The following is a 16,438-nucleotide window of genomic DNA, read 5'->3' on the forward strand; positions in this document are numbered from 1 at the left end:
TAATTTCAATTTGATGTGTGCGCCACAGCTCCGTACACCTTAGGATATGTCTTCTGAAAAACTCGCCTCCTTTCGCTTAGACGTCCAGTTTGGGTCAGCCTGTGGTGGACAAGGCTTTGTTAAGTGCAATTGTGCTGGAGTCAAGAGGTGCCAGACAAATAGATGCAAATGCTACAAGGCTGGTGTAAAATGTAATTTAAGGTGCCACTCATCACTGTCTTGTCAAAATAAAAACTGAATTGATGTTCTCCAAACATGTTCATCATGCTTTTCCTTATGCACATCATGTACATCTATTATGTGAATAGAGATATCAGTAGCAAAGAAACGTCTCTATTAATACAAAAGTCTAATACATCTTTTTGGAAGAAATATACCTCAAACTAGCAAAATTTCAGGGAAACGTCTAGTTTCTAGTATACTTTTCAGTGAATTTTCCCTTCAAAGCAGAAACGTCAGTATGGAATTTTCCTTCACAGAAACGGATAACTGTGAACTCATTTAATGTTTTGATTGTATATTTTTGACAACATCTCCAACTTTTCCTGAGCAAAGACATTCCTTCCCAAACTCAGAATGGAACCCAGGAAATGGTCTAAAAAACGAAACCTGATCTCGGAGATGGTACGGTGTTCTCCATGTTTTTCATGCAACTGCAACTGAAACATTCACGTTGCAACGTCAGCAGGATGCCGCGACTCACGACAGCTCAGAGGAACCAGGCGCTAGGAAGACTTGAAGCTGGCCACACTGCACAAGCCGTTTCCAATCACTTCCAGATCAACGTTCGCACCATCTACAGGCTGCAGCAACGTTTCCGGGCCACCAACACCACAAATGATCGCCCCCGTACTGGCAGACCAAGGGTGACCACAAGACGACAAGACCGCCATATTGTGCGACAGCATGTACAGAATCCCTTCATGCAGGCATCCGAAACAGCACGCCAGACAGGGGGAACACACGGAAGACCAATCAGTACTGATACAGTACACTGACGTCTTAACAGCTCGAACATCCATTGCCGTAGACCTTACCGTGGACCTATCCTCACCCCTCGTCATCGCCGTGAACGACAACAGTTTGCCCAACAACACCAAAACTGGCGATACGGGCAATGGAGAACTGTTCTGTTCACAGATGAGAGTCGGTACTGCGTATCAACTGCAGATGGCAGAACAAGAATATGGCGACGACGTGGCCAGCGTTACTCAGACCAATGTGTTATGGAAAGAGACTCATGGGGAGGTGCAAGCATCATGGTATGGGATGGAATATGCCTGAACCAGAGAGTGGGTCCTGTGGTGTTCCAGAATCTTGGTCCAGGGAGAGGAGGCGGCATCACAGCGGTGCGCTACATCGACCAAGCTCTCAGACCCCACGTCATACCACATTTCGCACGTCACCGGAACATTAATTACCAGCATGATAACGCCCGGGCCTATACTGCCAGAGCTACACGGGACATCTTACAGCAGAACGGTCAGCCCTTACTCCTGATTTAAACCCAACTGAACATCTTTGGGGTGGAATTCAGAGGAGACTGAACAATGACATACCAAGGCCGAACACAGCCGATTCATTGCGCCAGGCCTTTCGCAAAGTGTGGTTCCAGGTGCCAATGGCCTTCATCAATCGATTGGTGCATAGACGCTGTGCTGCAGTTATTGCCGCTCGTGGTGGTCACACTAGATACTGAAGTCAAGGGTCTGAATTGACTGCAACGTTGACGTAATGTCTTGGCATTGTGCTGAGTTATTCATCGATGTGTCAAGATATTGTACACCAAAAGTGTTTTTGATCCGCTTATTATGTCCATTTCTGTAATGATCTGATTACAGTGCCTATCTAATTTTGAGACCGCCTCCGTGGTGTAGTGGTTAGAGAGAGAGCGGAAGGTCGCGGGTTCGATCCCCGACCGTGGCATACCAAAAGACGTTAAAATATGGTACTTGTTGGTCCCTGCCGGGCGCTCGGCATTAATGGGTACAACTGGTCGGCTCGGAGTCAGTATAATGTGTCTGAGTGGGGTATTCATGCTTCACTGCGGCGTGGTATCTAAGTGGGCTAGCACTATAAAACCAGCTTAAGTCTTGGCTAGTACAAGCAGCCGCACATACACATACACAGGCATGCACGTCGTAATAGGAGCGAAATATTCTCAAGCACTACGTTAAACCCACTTTCACCTCACCTCTAATTTTGAATTCGTACTGACGTTTTTTTGCTGCTGAGTATATAATCACTGAGTGAGTTAGACATTATACAAAATCACTGAAAATGTCAGGTATTATACATAATCCCTGGTATTACACATTCACTGTAACATATAATGATTGTAATTATACATAATTCCTGAAATTTAAGATACAAAATTATACAATTTGCTGAAATCATTTGAGTTACTGAAGCGTTGATATTACTTCTAAAGTCAGTCAGGTTTTCATAGATATGTCTTCATTTTTAGGAACAAGGTACAGCACGTTGATTTCAAGAATTTGTATTTCATTGTGTTCATGAATTTTTATTTGAACTTTCTAAACTACTCGAAAGCTCACAGTTAGTTGGGACTGATGTTTGGAAACTGAATATTTGGTTGTGGCAAAATTACTACCATTAAGAATAATCATAGACTTTGCGGAGACGTTGACCATATTTACGCCCTTTATAACATGGCTGACTTTTCCCAAATCGGTTGTTTTCATTAATGTATTTGCACATGTCAGTGATGTGTGATTGTTCACAGTGATATGTGATTGTTCACAGCTTGACATTCATATAATTAGAATAAAACATCCCTTAAAAATGAAATTCTATAAATCTTAAGTCGCACACGTCATTAGCTGAGGGACACATGTTTTACATCATAATTGCAATATAAGGTATTCATAGGTGGGTTGAGACAACAGGTGCATTGTTCCTCGGTCTGAATAGTGCCTCAGTATCCATTTTCGTTGTAGCTAACCATTCTTTGGATAGTGTACATTACTTGGTTCGCAAGTACCAATCGTAGTTTGCAGGTTTAATTGCATCACACAACCTCACTTATGGTGCAGTCGCTTCACATGACTCCGCCTCACTTTAGTGATAAAAAGGGTTTTTCAAAGGTACATTAATATCCATTTAACCACAAACCCGCATTTAGAAAAAATATGGTTAGTCGGGAAAATCTCAAACTTCATCCCTTCGTTTATTCAATAATGCATTCATTGATTGGTTTCTGTCACTGGTTCTATAATATAGGATTGGTGACTTAGTCGGACGTTTTAGCTGAATGAAGAAATATGAATATTGACATTGTTCGTCTTTCTTTGGATCGTCATCGATGGTTGACGCCTGCAAGCAGGGAAGAGCTTCAGGACCGTTCACTATTTCCGAGGCTGCACGGCAACGTCGAGGACAGATACGCTGACAAATGAAGGTGCAAAGAGTATAGTTACAAGGAGTGAGTGAGTGAGTTTGGTTTTACGCCGCTTGTAGCAATAATCCAGCAATATCACGGCGGGGGACACCAGAAATGGGCTTCACACATTGTACCCATGTAAGGAATCGAACCCGGGACTTCAGCGTGACGAGCGAACGCTTTAACCACAAGGCTACCCCACCGCCCCATAGTTTCAATGACACTGAAGTTCCGAATTCCAAATATGTAAAAGAAATGCATAATAAGAGTTATACTGAATACTGAATGCCGAATGCCGAGTACCAAATGTGCTAAAGAAAAATACCGAATATGAAAAAAATATTCAGATTCGGAATTCGAATCCCGAATATGAAAAAACAAACATATTCAGATTCGGGATTTGAATCCCGAATATGAAAAAAAATATTTAGATTTGGGATTCGGGATTCGGGATGGATGTCTATGTTTTTAAAATAGCCACGTATACAACGAGCACCTAGTACATTAGAAGGGGGATGAAATAATGAATATTGACCTTGTTCGTCTTTGCTGGGTCGTGATCGAGGATTGACGCCTGCAAGCAGGGAAGAGCTTCTGGACCGTTGACTATCTGCACGGCAACGTCGAGGATAGATATGTTTGACAGATGAAGGTGCAAAGAGTATAGTTACAAGGACGCTGAAGTTCCGAATTCCAAATGTGTTAATACACGTAAAGGTCCGGGTTAAAATTGCCCTTCAGTAACCCATGCTTGTCGTAAGAGGCGACTAACGGGATCGGGTGGTCAGACTCGCTGGCTTGGTTGACACATGTTATCGGTTCCCCATTGCGCAGATCGATGCTCATGCTGTTGATCATTGGATTGTCTGGGCCAGACTCGATTATTTACAGACCGCCGCCATGCAGCTGGCATATTACTGAGTGCGGCGTAAAACTAAACTCACTCACTCGCTCACCAAATGTTTTAAAGAAATGCATAAGAGTTCAAATACCAAATACGAATGCCGAATGCCGAATGCCGAATGCCGAATGTGCAAAAGAAAAAAACCGAATATGAAAAAAATTCAGATTCGGGATCCGAATCCCGAACATATGGTATATTTGGGATTACACTTTCTTAGTAAAGTACAGATTCTAGTACTTTTGGGGTTGTGTCCCATCTGGGATTCGAACCCACACCCTCAGAGTCAGGCACCTAATCGCCAGCACACAAAGTCAGACGCCTAGACCGGATGGGACTCAAACCAAAAAAGTACTAGAATCTGTACTTGACTACGAAAGTGTAATCCCAAATATACCATATGTTACATTTCATCACTTTCTTAAATGACATTGGGTATTTCATCGAATCCCAAATATATGAAAAAAATTCAGATTCGGTATTCGAATCCGCAATCCCCAATCCCGAATCCGTTTCTAACTTCATGTCACAAGAGTAAAGATATAGAAAAGCTGTTTGTTAGTAATTACAGAAGCTTACAATTTATAAGCCTCGTTCAGCACATTCATTTAAATAGATAATGGGTGAGATTTAGATGATATCAAACACTTAGTTTACTTTAATAGAACAGGTTCAATGTACTGTAACATATAAATGCAATAATATAAATATATAGAGACATATTGGACTAACCTGATGTGAAAGTTTTCCTGTCAACTTCTCTATTAGTGGGGCGGTTAAAGTTAGGATTTTGTCAAAATTGTGCACTTTGGGTTAAAAGCACCAAACTTGGCACACTGATACATTGAACAATTCTAAACATTTCTGGATATGGATCCACCTCAGTAGTGCCCCCCTGGTGGCCGAAAATCCAAGATGGCCGCCAGTTTGACTAAAATCTCTAACTATGTCAGCTGATGCTCAACATATCATAATTATCTTGTCATGTTCAGTATTTTATTAAGGAATTGTCTTCATAGTGCTGTATGTAATTTACATCTAGCATGTAGCGCCCCCTGGTGATGACAAAATTCCAAGATGGCCGCCATATTTAGATTTCTATAGAATGTTTCAAATGTTTGTACACAATGTAAGTATTATTTGTTCAGATCAGCTTAGTTTAGGATTTAAAAAATTCCTTGTTACTGAATGTTCTAGCTATTAATACCAAAATGATTTCCTTGTACATTTAAAGTATTACTTTTTGTTATTCATAAAATAATTAACACATGATTAACATGATGAATACAGTATTGATCAACGATATTATGTTCCACAATGTTTATTGTTTTATAGCTATGGATTTTAAAATATATTCTGTTAATACACATATGTGTATGGCCTTTTTTTAAATGAGATCAGCATTTTTGCAAGAAGTATTGGAATTTTCTCATTTGAACAATCTAAGATGGCTGCTTGTAGCAGTCGATGCATTTTGGAGAGCATTCTTGTGATGGATATTTCATTAATGAGGCACCCAAAGGTATGAATGGGAGGGAACATCAAACAAAGTTCAACTGATGGAAGAAATAGGAAGATCATTGTCAAGCTGCCGTTCGTCTATACCAGTGTACCCCCATTATGTTTCACCAAGGCGGATCATTATGTGCCGCCTTAAAATGACCTTTTTACTCAAGATGAACATTGTGTTAACACAATACTTGATTGTGAGAAATAGGTAATAATGATGTTTTTCTCTCATGGGCAGCATACAATGCACTAACAGACCCTCCAACAACAATTGCGCTTATGCCACTGTTGTTAGAATGTGCACACTCTGTTGCTACGATACAACATTCAATGAATGTGGCAAAGAAAGCTGTTGAGCAGTTACACCCAGGTCATCTACCTGTATGCAAATGCTAAAACAATCCAGTGGAATTTTCCGGAATCATATGATGTTGCCAGTTCCTTATATCAGGTTTGGTGGATTGGGTATTGAAATAGCTGCGTTCAGGATCCTCGGATTTGACGGACAACTGCAATTTGCGTAGCTGGGTTTGCTGATTCCTTCATCTAGTGTACCCACCTTGCTAGAACAAGGCATGTCCATCAGATCACAGTCGCTACACTATTCCTACAACAACACCAGGCACATGCTCACTGTCAGGAAACAGAACCAAACAAAGAAGACCTTTTTACTTTTAGAAGTTGGTGTGATGCAAAGTCAGCTTCTCAATCCTAGTTTCAGTATTGGTCCTTTGTTCCAGAACTTGAACTTTGCACATTGTGCCTGGTGGCTGCAATTTGAAAAGCAGATTCCCCAAAGTATGTAGCATCACTTGTCAGAGTAATACCATGGGTCTTTATGTTAGATCATGTCATCTATGCACGTTCGCTTTCAGTTCACATCAGAAACATGTCTTCCTTATCAGTGGAACACTCAGCACTGTACCACACATTTTGTTCTGGTGGATTTGTAGAACATAAAACTAAACGACCATTCCCTACCATGGTACTAGATCAGGCTCATGAAGAAATCAATGCTCTTGTGAAAGGAGATGGAGGGGCAGTTGGACTGACAGAAAACCCATCAGGATGGGTGGTTGCAGGACCAGAAGCATCTAGAATGATTCAAGAATTCAATTCAATATGAGAGTTTTGTAAAAGAAATGTTCATTGACAGATCAAAGGAACCAATAAGAAAGAGCAAGCTGCCACTGTTTTGAAGACTGAAGACTCTTCGTCTTCCTATCTCATTGTGCATCACTTGAGGGTGACTGTGCACTCTGTTTACCAGGTTGTACATATCATGTCTACCAAGAGAAGAGGCTTTCTTCGAGCATGAAAATCAACCATGCCCTCCTTTATTGTCCAAGATGGGAGGAAATAGATCTCGTACAGACCTTCTTGAACAACTTGAACATATACAGGCGGAGCCACCAGATGCTACTCCAGAAGTTTCTGCAGTGATACTTGATGGCCCCATGATAGTGCAGATGCTTCATCCCAGAACATCCATAATGTTTCAAGTCGATATCCAGAATGTATTTCTGCCATACATGTTCCAGTATCTTGAACAACAGGACAGACTGGATATTCTTTGGGACACCTAAACGTACAGCCTTAAATCATTCACCATGGAAAAATGTGGCAAGGGTCTAAGAAGAATAGTCAAAGCATCATCATTTGTGCGAAGTAACTGAGAAAGCTTCTTCTCAGTTAATGAGAACAAAGATGAGCTTTTTGCACTGCATGCTGAACAGGTTTCTTCAACATAATTTGAAGGAAAACAAATTTACAGCACCCTTGAGACAAGAGTTGTACTCTCTCCTGAAACAGCTGACAGAAGAGTTCATGAAGAAGCCCACACTCGTTTTGTATTGCAATATCTGCTGCTTCACGTGGTGAGCTTAAAGGTGCTGATTAGTACTGCTTACACAGACGTTGTTGTCATAACGATAACAAACATTCAACAGATACCTTCTAGTATGGATATCATTTGGCCTAGGCAAGCACAAAGGATATATAGCTGCACATTAAATTGGAACGACCCTCTTTCCATCAAAATAAAAGGCATTGTCAGTATTGCATGCCTTCACCAATTGCGATGTAACTTCATTTTTTTTGCCGGGATCGTGAAGAAAACTGCTTGGGATACTTGGAATGTATATCCTGAAGTCACCAAGCATTCCTGTCACTGGCAGATGCCCCAGCAGATACCTGTATTGTATTTTATCTGACGACGCAATGCAATTCCTTGAGCTGTTTGTCATTCGTTTATATGACAGAACTAGTCTGACTTGGAACGTCAGTCCGACAAAAGCCAGACACACACAGGCAACCCTAAAACAACACACATTACAGGAAGGTGAGGTGCATCTCTTCCACGTCCTGCAGACTGGGGTTGGAAGTTGGCATGTGATAAAACATGGATACCATAGTGGACAACGCTTGGTCAGGCACAAGAACAGTGTTATGAACTGACATACTGCACCTGTACGAAGTCTTGCACAGGCCTTTGTAAATGTTACAAATCTTGTCCAAAGTGCACTGCTTTGTGCAGTTGTGAAGGAAAGTGTTTCAAGTGATTGAGTTTAGTTTTACGCCGCACTCAGCAATATTCCAGCTATATGGCGGCGGTTTGTAAATAATGAAGTCTGGACCAGACAATCCAGTGATCAACAGCGTGAGCATCGGTCAGGTATTATATTCTTCTGATGAAATTTACGCAATCACAGAGAAATAGTTTCTTTTCTTACAATCTGGAAAGTACGTTTTAAATAACCACCTTACTTTGTTTAAGATATGGCCAGGAATATCAGTACAATACATCTTTCTACAGTTTCAATGATCAGTCACTGGAAACAGACCCATGAAGGTCCGAGTTAGAATATTGATCTTCAGTAACCCATGCTTGTCGTAAGACCGCCTCCGTGGTGTAGTGGCTAGAGCATCTGCACGGAGAGCGGAAGGTTCGATCCCCGACCGCGTCATACCAAAAAACGTTAAAATATGGTACTTGTTGGTGCCTGCCTGGCGCTCGGCATTACCCCCTGGATGCCACGGGGACATATATGTCCTTCCCCTTCAACCTTCACTTTGAAGTCCAATAAAAATCAAAATATCCACGCACACAAATACGCTTCACAGTTTCGAATTCTGCGGGAAATCTCCTGTTTCGTGATACCATCCACTCGTATTTTATACGATGCTCAAGTGCTGAAACTGACCTTTCAAACTAGGCTTCATCGAAAATGTCGCCATTTTTGACACAGTACGAAATCGCGATTCACAGCGTTATTTGCTGTATGTTTTGAAATGTGAAAATCGGATAATTACTGGGAGTATTGAATTTCAAAAATAACATATTAATTAACACTGATGTCACATTTACATGAAATCGCTAATGATAATTCTGAAGCGTTGCCGATGAATCTAGAATCGGTTGGGATGTTTTCGAAAATACACTTACACGAACGCCGTAGAGCGCTTTCCGCCATATTGGATAGTGTTTACAAAATCACGTTTCGCGAAGGCCGGTATTGAGACGCCTATTACATCACGTATATTTCATATTCAGCTTCGAAAAATGCATCACTGAATTCCCCATACATTTTAGAATCAAATTGCAACTGGTCTTTGTCACCAATACCAACTGTCCAGATAAAATGAGACGAAACATATTGGGTGTGAAAACGAAAGCTGTGCTCGAAAGACTGCGCTGGTTCGAAATGTAAACAAAGACAAATTTCCGAATTTACACTGCGTAGCATTTTCTGAAATTTTTCAACATTCATCCGTCTATTCATTGCTTGCAATGGCTCAATACCTTTGGAATATGCATGGAAAGAGTATCGTAGTAAGAAATGGGAAATTATAAATAGATACAATGCAGTGGTTTGATAATTCATAAGAAATTGTCAAAGTTTCCGTGCAGCGTGACGCCATGACTGACGCAAAATCACTCAGAACGACAACTGTAATTATCAGCATTTCTGGCTTCTTCTCTTACTTACAGTGAAAACGACAGAAACATATAACAATACACAAATAGTCAGAATCATTCTGATTACTTACATGTCATATTTAGGAGATAAACATCATGTGTTGGCGAATTTCCGGGTGTTATTGAGTATTTGAAGCACGGGAATTCATTTGGAACCGACGGCGTCAGCCGGAGGTTTCAAATGAAATATTCCCCGTGCTTCAAATACACAATAACACCCGGAAATTCGCCAACACATGATGTTTATCGACATTGCAAACACGAAAGTAAACCGAAAGGTCCACACGTTTTTTTGTGTCTGCACTCATTGACATCGAGTACGGGTACAGCAGTGAAATGTCATCAGCCGGCCGTTTCGGCTGTCTCCCATGGTAGCATCTGGAACTGCTCATTTGTGACGTCATTCGGACTTTACGTCACAATATGATTTTAATGACGTCATCACAGCTGACGACGTAACAATACAATGGTGTGAGCGATGTTTGTATGTATTAATACGCAGAGAATTTCCGGGAATCAAATACCATTTGATCACGTTTTTCAACCAATCAGATTAAAGAACACAGTGACTTTTGGTTTACAATTATGTACAAACGATCCCTGAATCAATGGAAGGGTCCTCGCAAAATCCTGTGTATCCTTGTCAGCAAAACCGCCATTTTGTAAGAAATAGGTCATCGGTAGTGATGTCATACGTCAACATTGTTGTACATATTAGGCAATTTCTTTGAGGTGAAGGTCGGTTGAACAAGAGTAAACACAATCGCCCAATCCTTCCGATTACACTGTCAGTATTATGGTGTATATTTTGCGGATAGTTCAGATACTTTTTCATGAAACTGACCTCAGTATCTACATTTAGCCTTGTCCAATATCATATCATACGTGCATATAGGGTTTACGGCGTTTTATACTTTGAAAGTTTTTGATTGTTTGAATAATATTGACATAAGAAATTGACACATTTAGTGCAGTAAACCATATTCTAAACCTTTACACAAGTGTTAGAAGATCAAACGTAGCCACAACTGCAATTACTTTAGTTCCTATGATGTACAATATTCAATGCATTTGAACTAATATTGCAGTTTTATATGAACAGGTTAATGAACGGCGATTTGAAACCTTATAAGTAAAACTGATAATATTTAATGAAAATGATTTATGTATGTTATGAAATGTATATGCACACACATTTAAAGGAATTGTCTTGTTCATTGCACATTTTTGTGTCGTTTTATAGAGAAAAACAATCATGTATATTGATTGGCCAGGTGCGCGTTTGTCGGAAACGTTTTATGATTCACTATCATTGTTTTCGATAATATAATCAATTTAAATTCGATTTAAAAATATTATGATGACAGGATATCAAACTCATACTATATTTATACGAAAATTGTTTAAAAATATATAAACAATGTCATGTCTTAATTTGGACAAATCTTACATCCATATTCTTATATATAGTACGTACTAGTTCCATATATAAAAAGCTCTTATTTTTGCATCTTCCATTGCATACTTATGAAGAGAAATAGCTACATAATCATAAATAAAGAACATTCTTATCCTAAACAAAATATTCGGATGTTGTGAAATGTTATTTTTCATTTACGTTAAATTGATGCCAAACAGGTGCGCGTTTTGCTCATGATAAGATACACGGTCAAACAGCCTAATTGTTGATATATTCTGGACACTATTTAAATGGAAAAAACAGTCATTTTATGTTATGTCTAAAGAGTGTTAATTCTGACAAAGAAGCCGAGACCTTTTACACAATTAATGGAAATTAAGTGAGATATATACTAATCAGCATACCGATGTCGTCTTTTCCGACGTCGCAAAATGCATAAAACAAGCAATGACGTTAACTAAAATGTTGTATTATTTTCAGCAATTTCATTACATTTGAAGATATGGCTAGTATTCTGGTAATAACGATGCAAAATTAGTCAAAATACATCTACACAAACAGGAGAATATGGGAATCTAAGAACTAACTTATATATCGGATAGGGCCATCCAAATCGCTATTACGTGCTTTCACATGTAGTACGTTGTCATCTTTTCTTATAAATTGTGAAACTACCAGAGCGTATCCGCTCACATTGGGGAACTTTGAATTGGAATAGTTTGGTTCACCGTGAACAAAAAATAACGAAAATATAGCGTCCGTATCCACTACAAATACTATCCATGTGATCTGAGTTACATTGACCTAGTGTTACGCATAACGGAGTTATGCCCCCTTATCATTATACGTGTATGACCTCTCTGTCGTCGTTTGACGTCGTAGAAAAAAACCCATTTTTGACATTTATTGCGAGTCATTTTTAATGTTGAGCGTATAATGTTATGCATAAGCACATAAATCCAATTCATAAACACTTATGTCGTTCAGATATCAGGCTGTATTTTCTTCGTTTACACTTTCCGAAAAGATGCCAAAATAAAAAATTCGTAGCACAGTGCTTTTATCGGTGCGCGATAAAAAGCGGAGCAATTTACTGTTTTTTAACGCATAACAAAAATTTGGACAACATTTAGCAAGGTCTATTTCTCAAACCGCAGAGGGAGTTGCACTTATATTTATACAAACGGATAGGAAATTTAGTATTCTACATTCCTGTGTAATTTTATAGCCGTACGTAGATCCAGGACCACGCGAGCGCAATTCTCGCACAACGTTCACGTTTCAAAGCGTATGAAACTGTGCGCCTGAAAAAAAACTCGGCAGCCAGGGGGTTAATGGGTACAACAAGGACTGGTCGGCTCGGAGTCAGTATAATGTGTCTGAGTGGGGTATTCATGCTTCACTGCGGCATGGTATCTAAGTGGGCTAGCACTATAAAACCAGCTTAAGTCTGGGCTAGTATAAGCAGCCGCACATACACATACACACGCATGCACGTCGTCATATGAGAGAAATATTCTCAAGCACGACGTAAAACCCAATTTCACCTCACTACAACTACCACTACGACTGACTGACTGACTGACTGACTGGATGGATGGATGGATGGATGAATATTGCTGGAATATTTATGTACACTTACTCATTCACTTCCTGCTGCAGTGGTCCATGAGATGAGGTTGTACATGTTATTGAGGAGTACTGTCACTTTTCATGTCAAAAGACACTGGGTTGATTTTGATATATAACCTGCAAAATCATTCTTTCAACTTGGAAAACAGTAGTTAAATGACAGAGGGATTTGTGATGCTATACAACGACCTTGTAATGCACACCTTCTCTCAGTTTGACACGTATCTTAGCATTAATTTCATCGCGCATTTGCAAAGAAGGTGCAGTATGACATCCTTTGTTAATTGTCTGTCCTTTTGGAAGACTGTCCACCATGATGGCATCCTTGGCATCCCGGAATGCGGATGCCACAACCTGATGATGGAACAATCGTGATGTCAAACACATCCACTGGTTTCGATGGTTGTTTGGAATCCAAATGAAGCTGGTGAGCCCAGGTTTCATCCATTATCAAAACCCGTTGCAAAAATCTTACAGGGTCATCTTCAAACAGAGCGAGATTACTACGAGGCATGTATGTTTTGTATCAGGAGACAGAACCAAGCAGGCACTTTTATCATTACAAAAGTTTCTGTGATAACGACATGTGCCGTGACGAAATGTACTGTGACAGTGAATCATCACAGAAAATAAATCACTCTGCATTATAGTGCTGCTGACGCCACAGGACTCCCGGGAAAGAGGCCGTCTTTGAGACCCTCACTATTAAGCTTCAACTTCGCTGCTCACTTCTTTACAATGGCATAGGACAGGTCATACGTCCGTAGTGTTGTCTATATATCAAAGACGGTTTTAGTGTTAAGCCCTTTTCTGAAAGTATATCATCAATGTACTTGCCATATTTTCCAAAGGTCACGGGTCCCTGCCATTATGAACACCTTTTTTGTTGATCGTAAATTAAGCAGGGGTCTTACTTCATCTTTAAAATCCTTCCACGGGAGGCTCAGTACAAATAAATCAATCACTGGAAAGTTTAAAATAAACTTAATGTCTCGACAACACGTCTTGGCGTGATATTTGGCAGTTGATATCTGGCTTGAATTACAAGAGAACGATCATCAATCACACTAAAAGATCAAGTAAACTCCATTTTAGTTTTGGTTGTCATGCCAAATCTCCGTATACCAGTATCAATAAAACATGCATGCTTTTATTGTTTGTCAATTAAACAAAGTAATTGTGGGTGAAATTTAATCATTCTTGTTCGACTTTTTCATTGATACGACGTGAAAGTCTTCCATTTCTTCCATTTTGAATGTTGTTATATCTCACGCTCACTGGTGAAAAGGTTTTGCACTGATACAACGCCAACACCTGGTGATCATCTCGGTCTGTTTGAAGATGATCCAGAAAGGTTCTTGCAACGTGATTTGATTATGGATCAAACCTTGGTTCACCACAGAACAAATAACGATCAAACCAGTACAGGTATTTGACATCGCCATCAAAATTGTTCCATCATCAGGTTATGGCATCCATGTTAGGGGATGCCAAAGGTGACATCCTGGTGGACGTTTTTCAGAAAGGCCAGATATCAAACAAGACGTGTCTTACTGCACCTTTGAGGCAACTGCGCGATGAAATTAGGACTCTGGAAGTTTGAGAAAAGTCGTGCTTTCCGACCAGGACACAAACTGGGTATTGCCATGGTAACAATCCACGTGTATGGCTCCTCAGTAGCCATCTTGTTATCTTGATCTGACTTCGTCAAACTTCCATCTGCTGCCAAACATGAAGCAAGCTCTCGCCGGAACACAGTTTGAATCGAATAATGCCATCAAAGCTGCTGTGGAGATTTTTGGACAGATAAACAAATTGAACTAAAATTGTTATATAATGTAATGCAGAAGAAGGAGACTAGGTCCAGATCTGTCTATGTGATTCTATTATACTTTGATTCGTACAAGAATCATCACAATTATTCTCCCACGCCAGGGATATCTTCGTTTACCGATCGGGATGCCAGGAATGTGACTCCTTTTACGGGGTTCGAGGGTTCACTTACATATTTCTATTATTAAGGTTCTTTCCTATGCATGTACTATCTCTTCCGCTCTCTTTCACTCTTTCTACCTCCCCCCTCTCTCTCTCTCATGCACGCACGCACACACACACGCACGCACGCACGCACGCACGCACACACACACACACACACACTTTGTTGGTGGGCAGGACTCAAGTCACAGAAACTGTCAGGAGCATGGCTGCCAAACACGGTCACCCATCCAGGACTTTCCGTGACCAACGTTATTTAGCGTCAACTGATTTGTGACCTGGGCTGTATGTAAACACCACCACTGTCTCACGTGGTGAGATGTGGCAGGCGAAGCATCTTTCCTGACTGACACTGACTGGCAAAGTGTAATTAAGTCCACAGATATCAGCTACATTGTCCTCAATCATGCAACTGGCAGATTTTACATATCAGAACATGAATACAAAATCATTTAGGAAATCAATCAAATCCTTTTTGCCGCCAACCCTTGAACATTTGACGCGTATGAGCATTTGCATCCGGACCTTCATCTGAGTAGGACAGGATGACGGCAGCTGCGGCAATCTGTCTCGTTTGCCTGGCTCTACTCTCAGTGGATGGGAGACAGACAGTTAAGAACTACTGCTACAAAAAGAGACGAGTCTCTGTTTCAGAGTCAGCAGTTAAGGTTTGGAATGGATCTAGACTTGACTGTGCTCAGTTCTTTGCTGATTCCAAGAAAGGGAAATGTCACTCTTTCGTTTACGACAATGTTACAGGACTTTGTCTAAACGTGACTGGCGACGTGACTGGCGATATGTTTGGCAAAGATACAATTAGAACGACCAGAGCTGAGAAGTGGCTTTTGATACCATGTAAAGGTAAGGCAAATAGTAATGTGTTCGATTGTCAAGCATGTGTATTATTTAGTCAGGTGGACGAGTGTCATGTACAGATTAGGCATATAGTCACATGGGCGAGTGCCATGTACAGGTAAGGTTTATAGTCCCCCTTTTTAGCGAGTGTCATGAACAGGTAATGTATATAGTCACGTGGGCGAGTGTCATGTACAGGTAATGTATATAGTCACATGGGCGAGTGTCATGTACAGGTAAGGTATATAGTCACGTGGGCGAGTGTCATGTACAGGTAATGTATATAGTCACGTGGGCGAGCGTCATGTATAGGTAATGTATATAGTCACGTGGGCGAGTGTCATGTACAGGTAAGGTATATAGTCACGTCAGCCAGCGCCATGTACAGGTAAGGTATATAGTCACGTGGGCGAGTGTCATGTACAGGTAAGGTATATAGTTACATGGGCGAGTGTCATGTACAGGTAATGTATATAGTCACGTGAGCGAGAGTCATGTACAGGTAAGGTATATAGTCACGTGAGCGAGCGTCATGTACAGGTAAGGTATATAGTCACATGGGCGAGTGTTATGTACAGGTAATGTATATAGTCACGTGAGCGAGTGTCATGTACAGGTAAGGTATATAGTCACATGGGCGAGTGTTATGTACAGGTAAGGTATATAGTCACGTGAGCGAGTGTCATGTACAGGTAAGGTATATAGTCGCGTGAGCGAGCGCCATGTACAGGTAAGGTATATAGT

The sequence above is a fragment of the Haliotis rubra genome, unplaced genomic scaffold (genome assembly GCF_003918875.1).
Source record: "Haliotis rubra isolate DU_JTF1 unplaced genomic scaffold, ASM391887v1 Scf1859, whole genome shotgun sequence".
In the NCBI taxonomy this organism is placed as follows: domain Eukaryota; kingdom Metazoa; phylum Mollusca; class Gastropoda; order Lepetellida; family Haliotidae; genus Haliotis; species Haliotis rubra.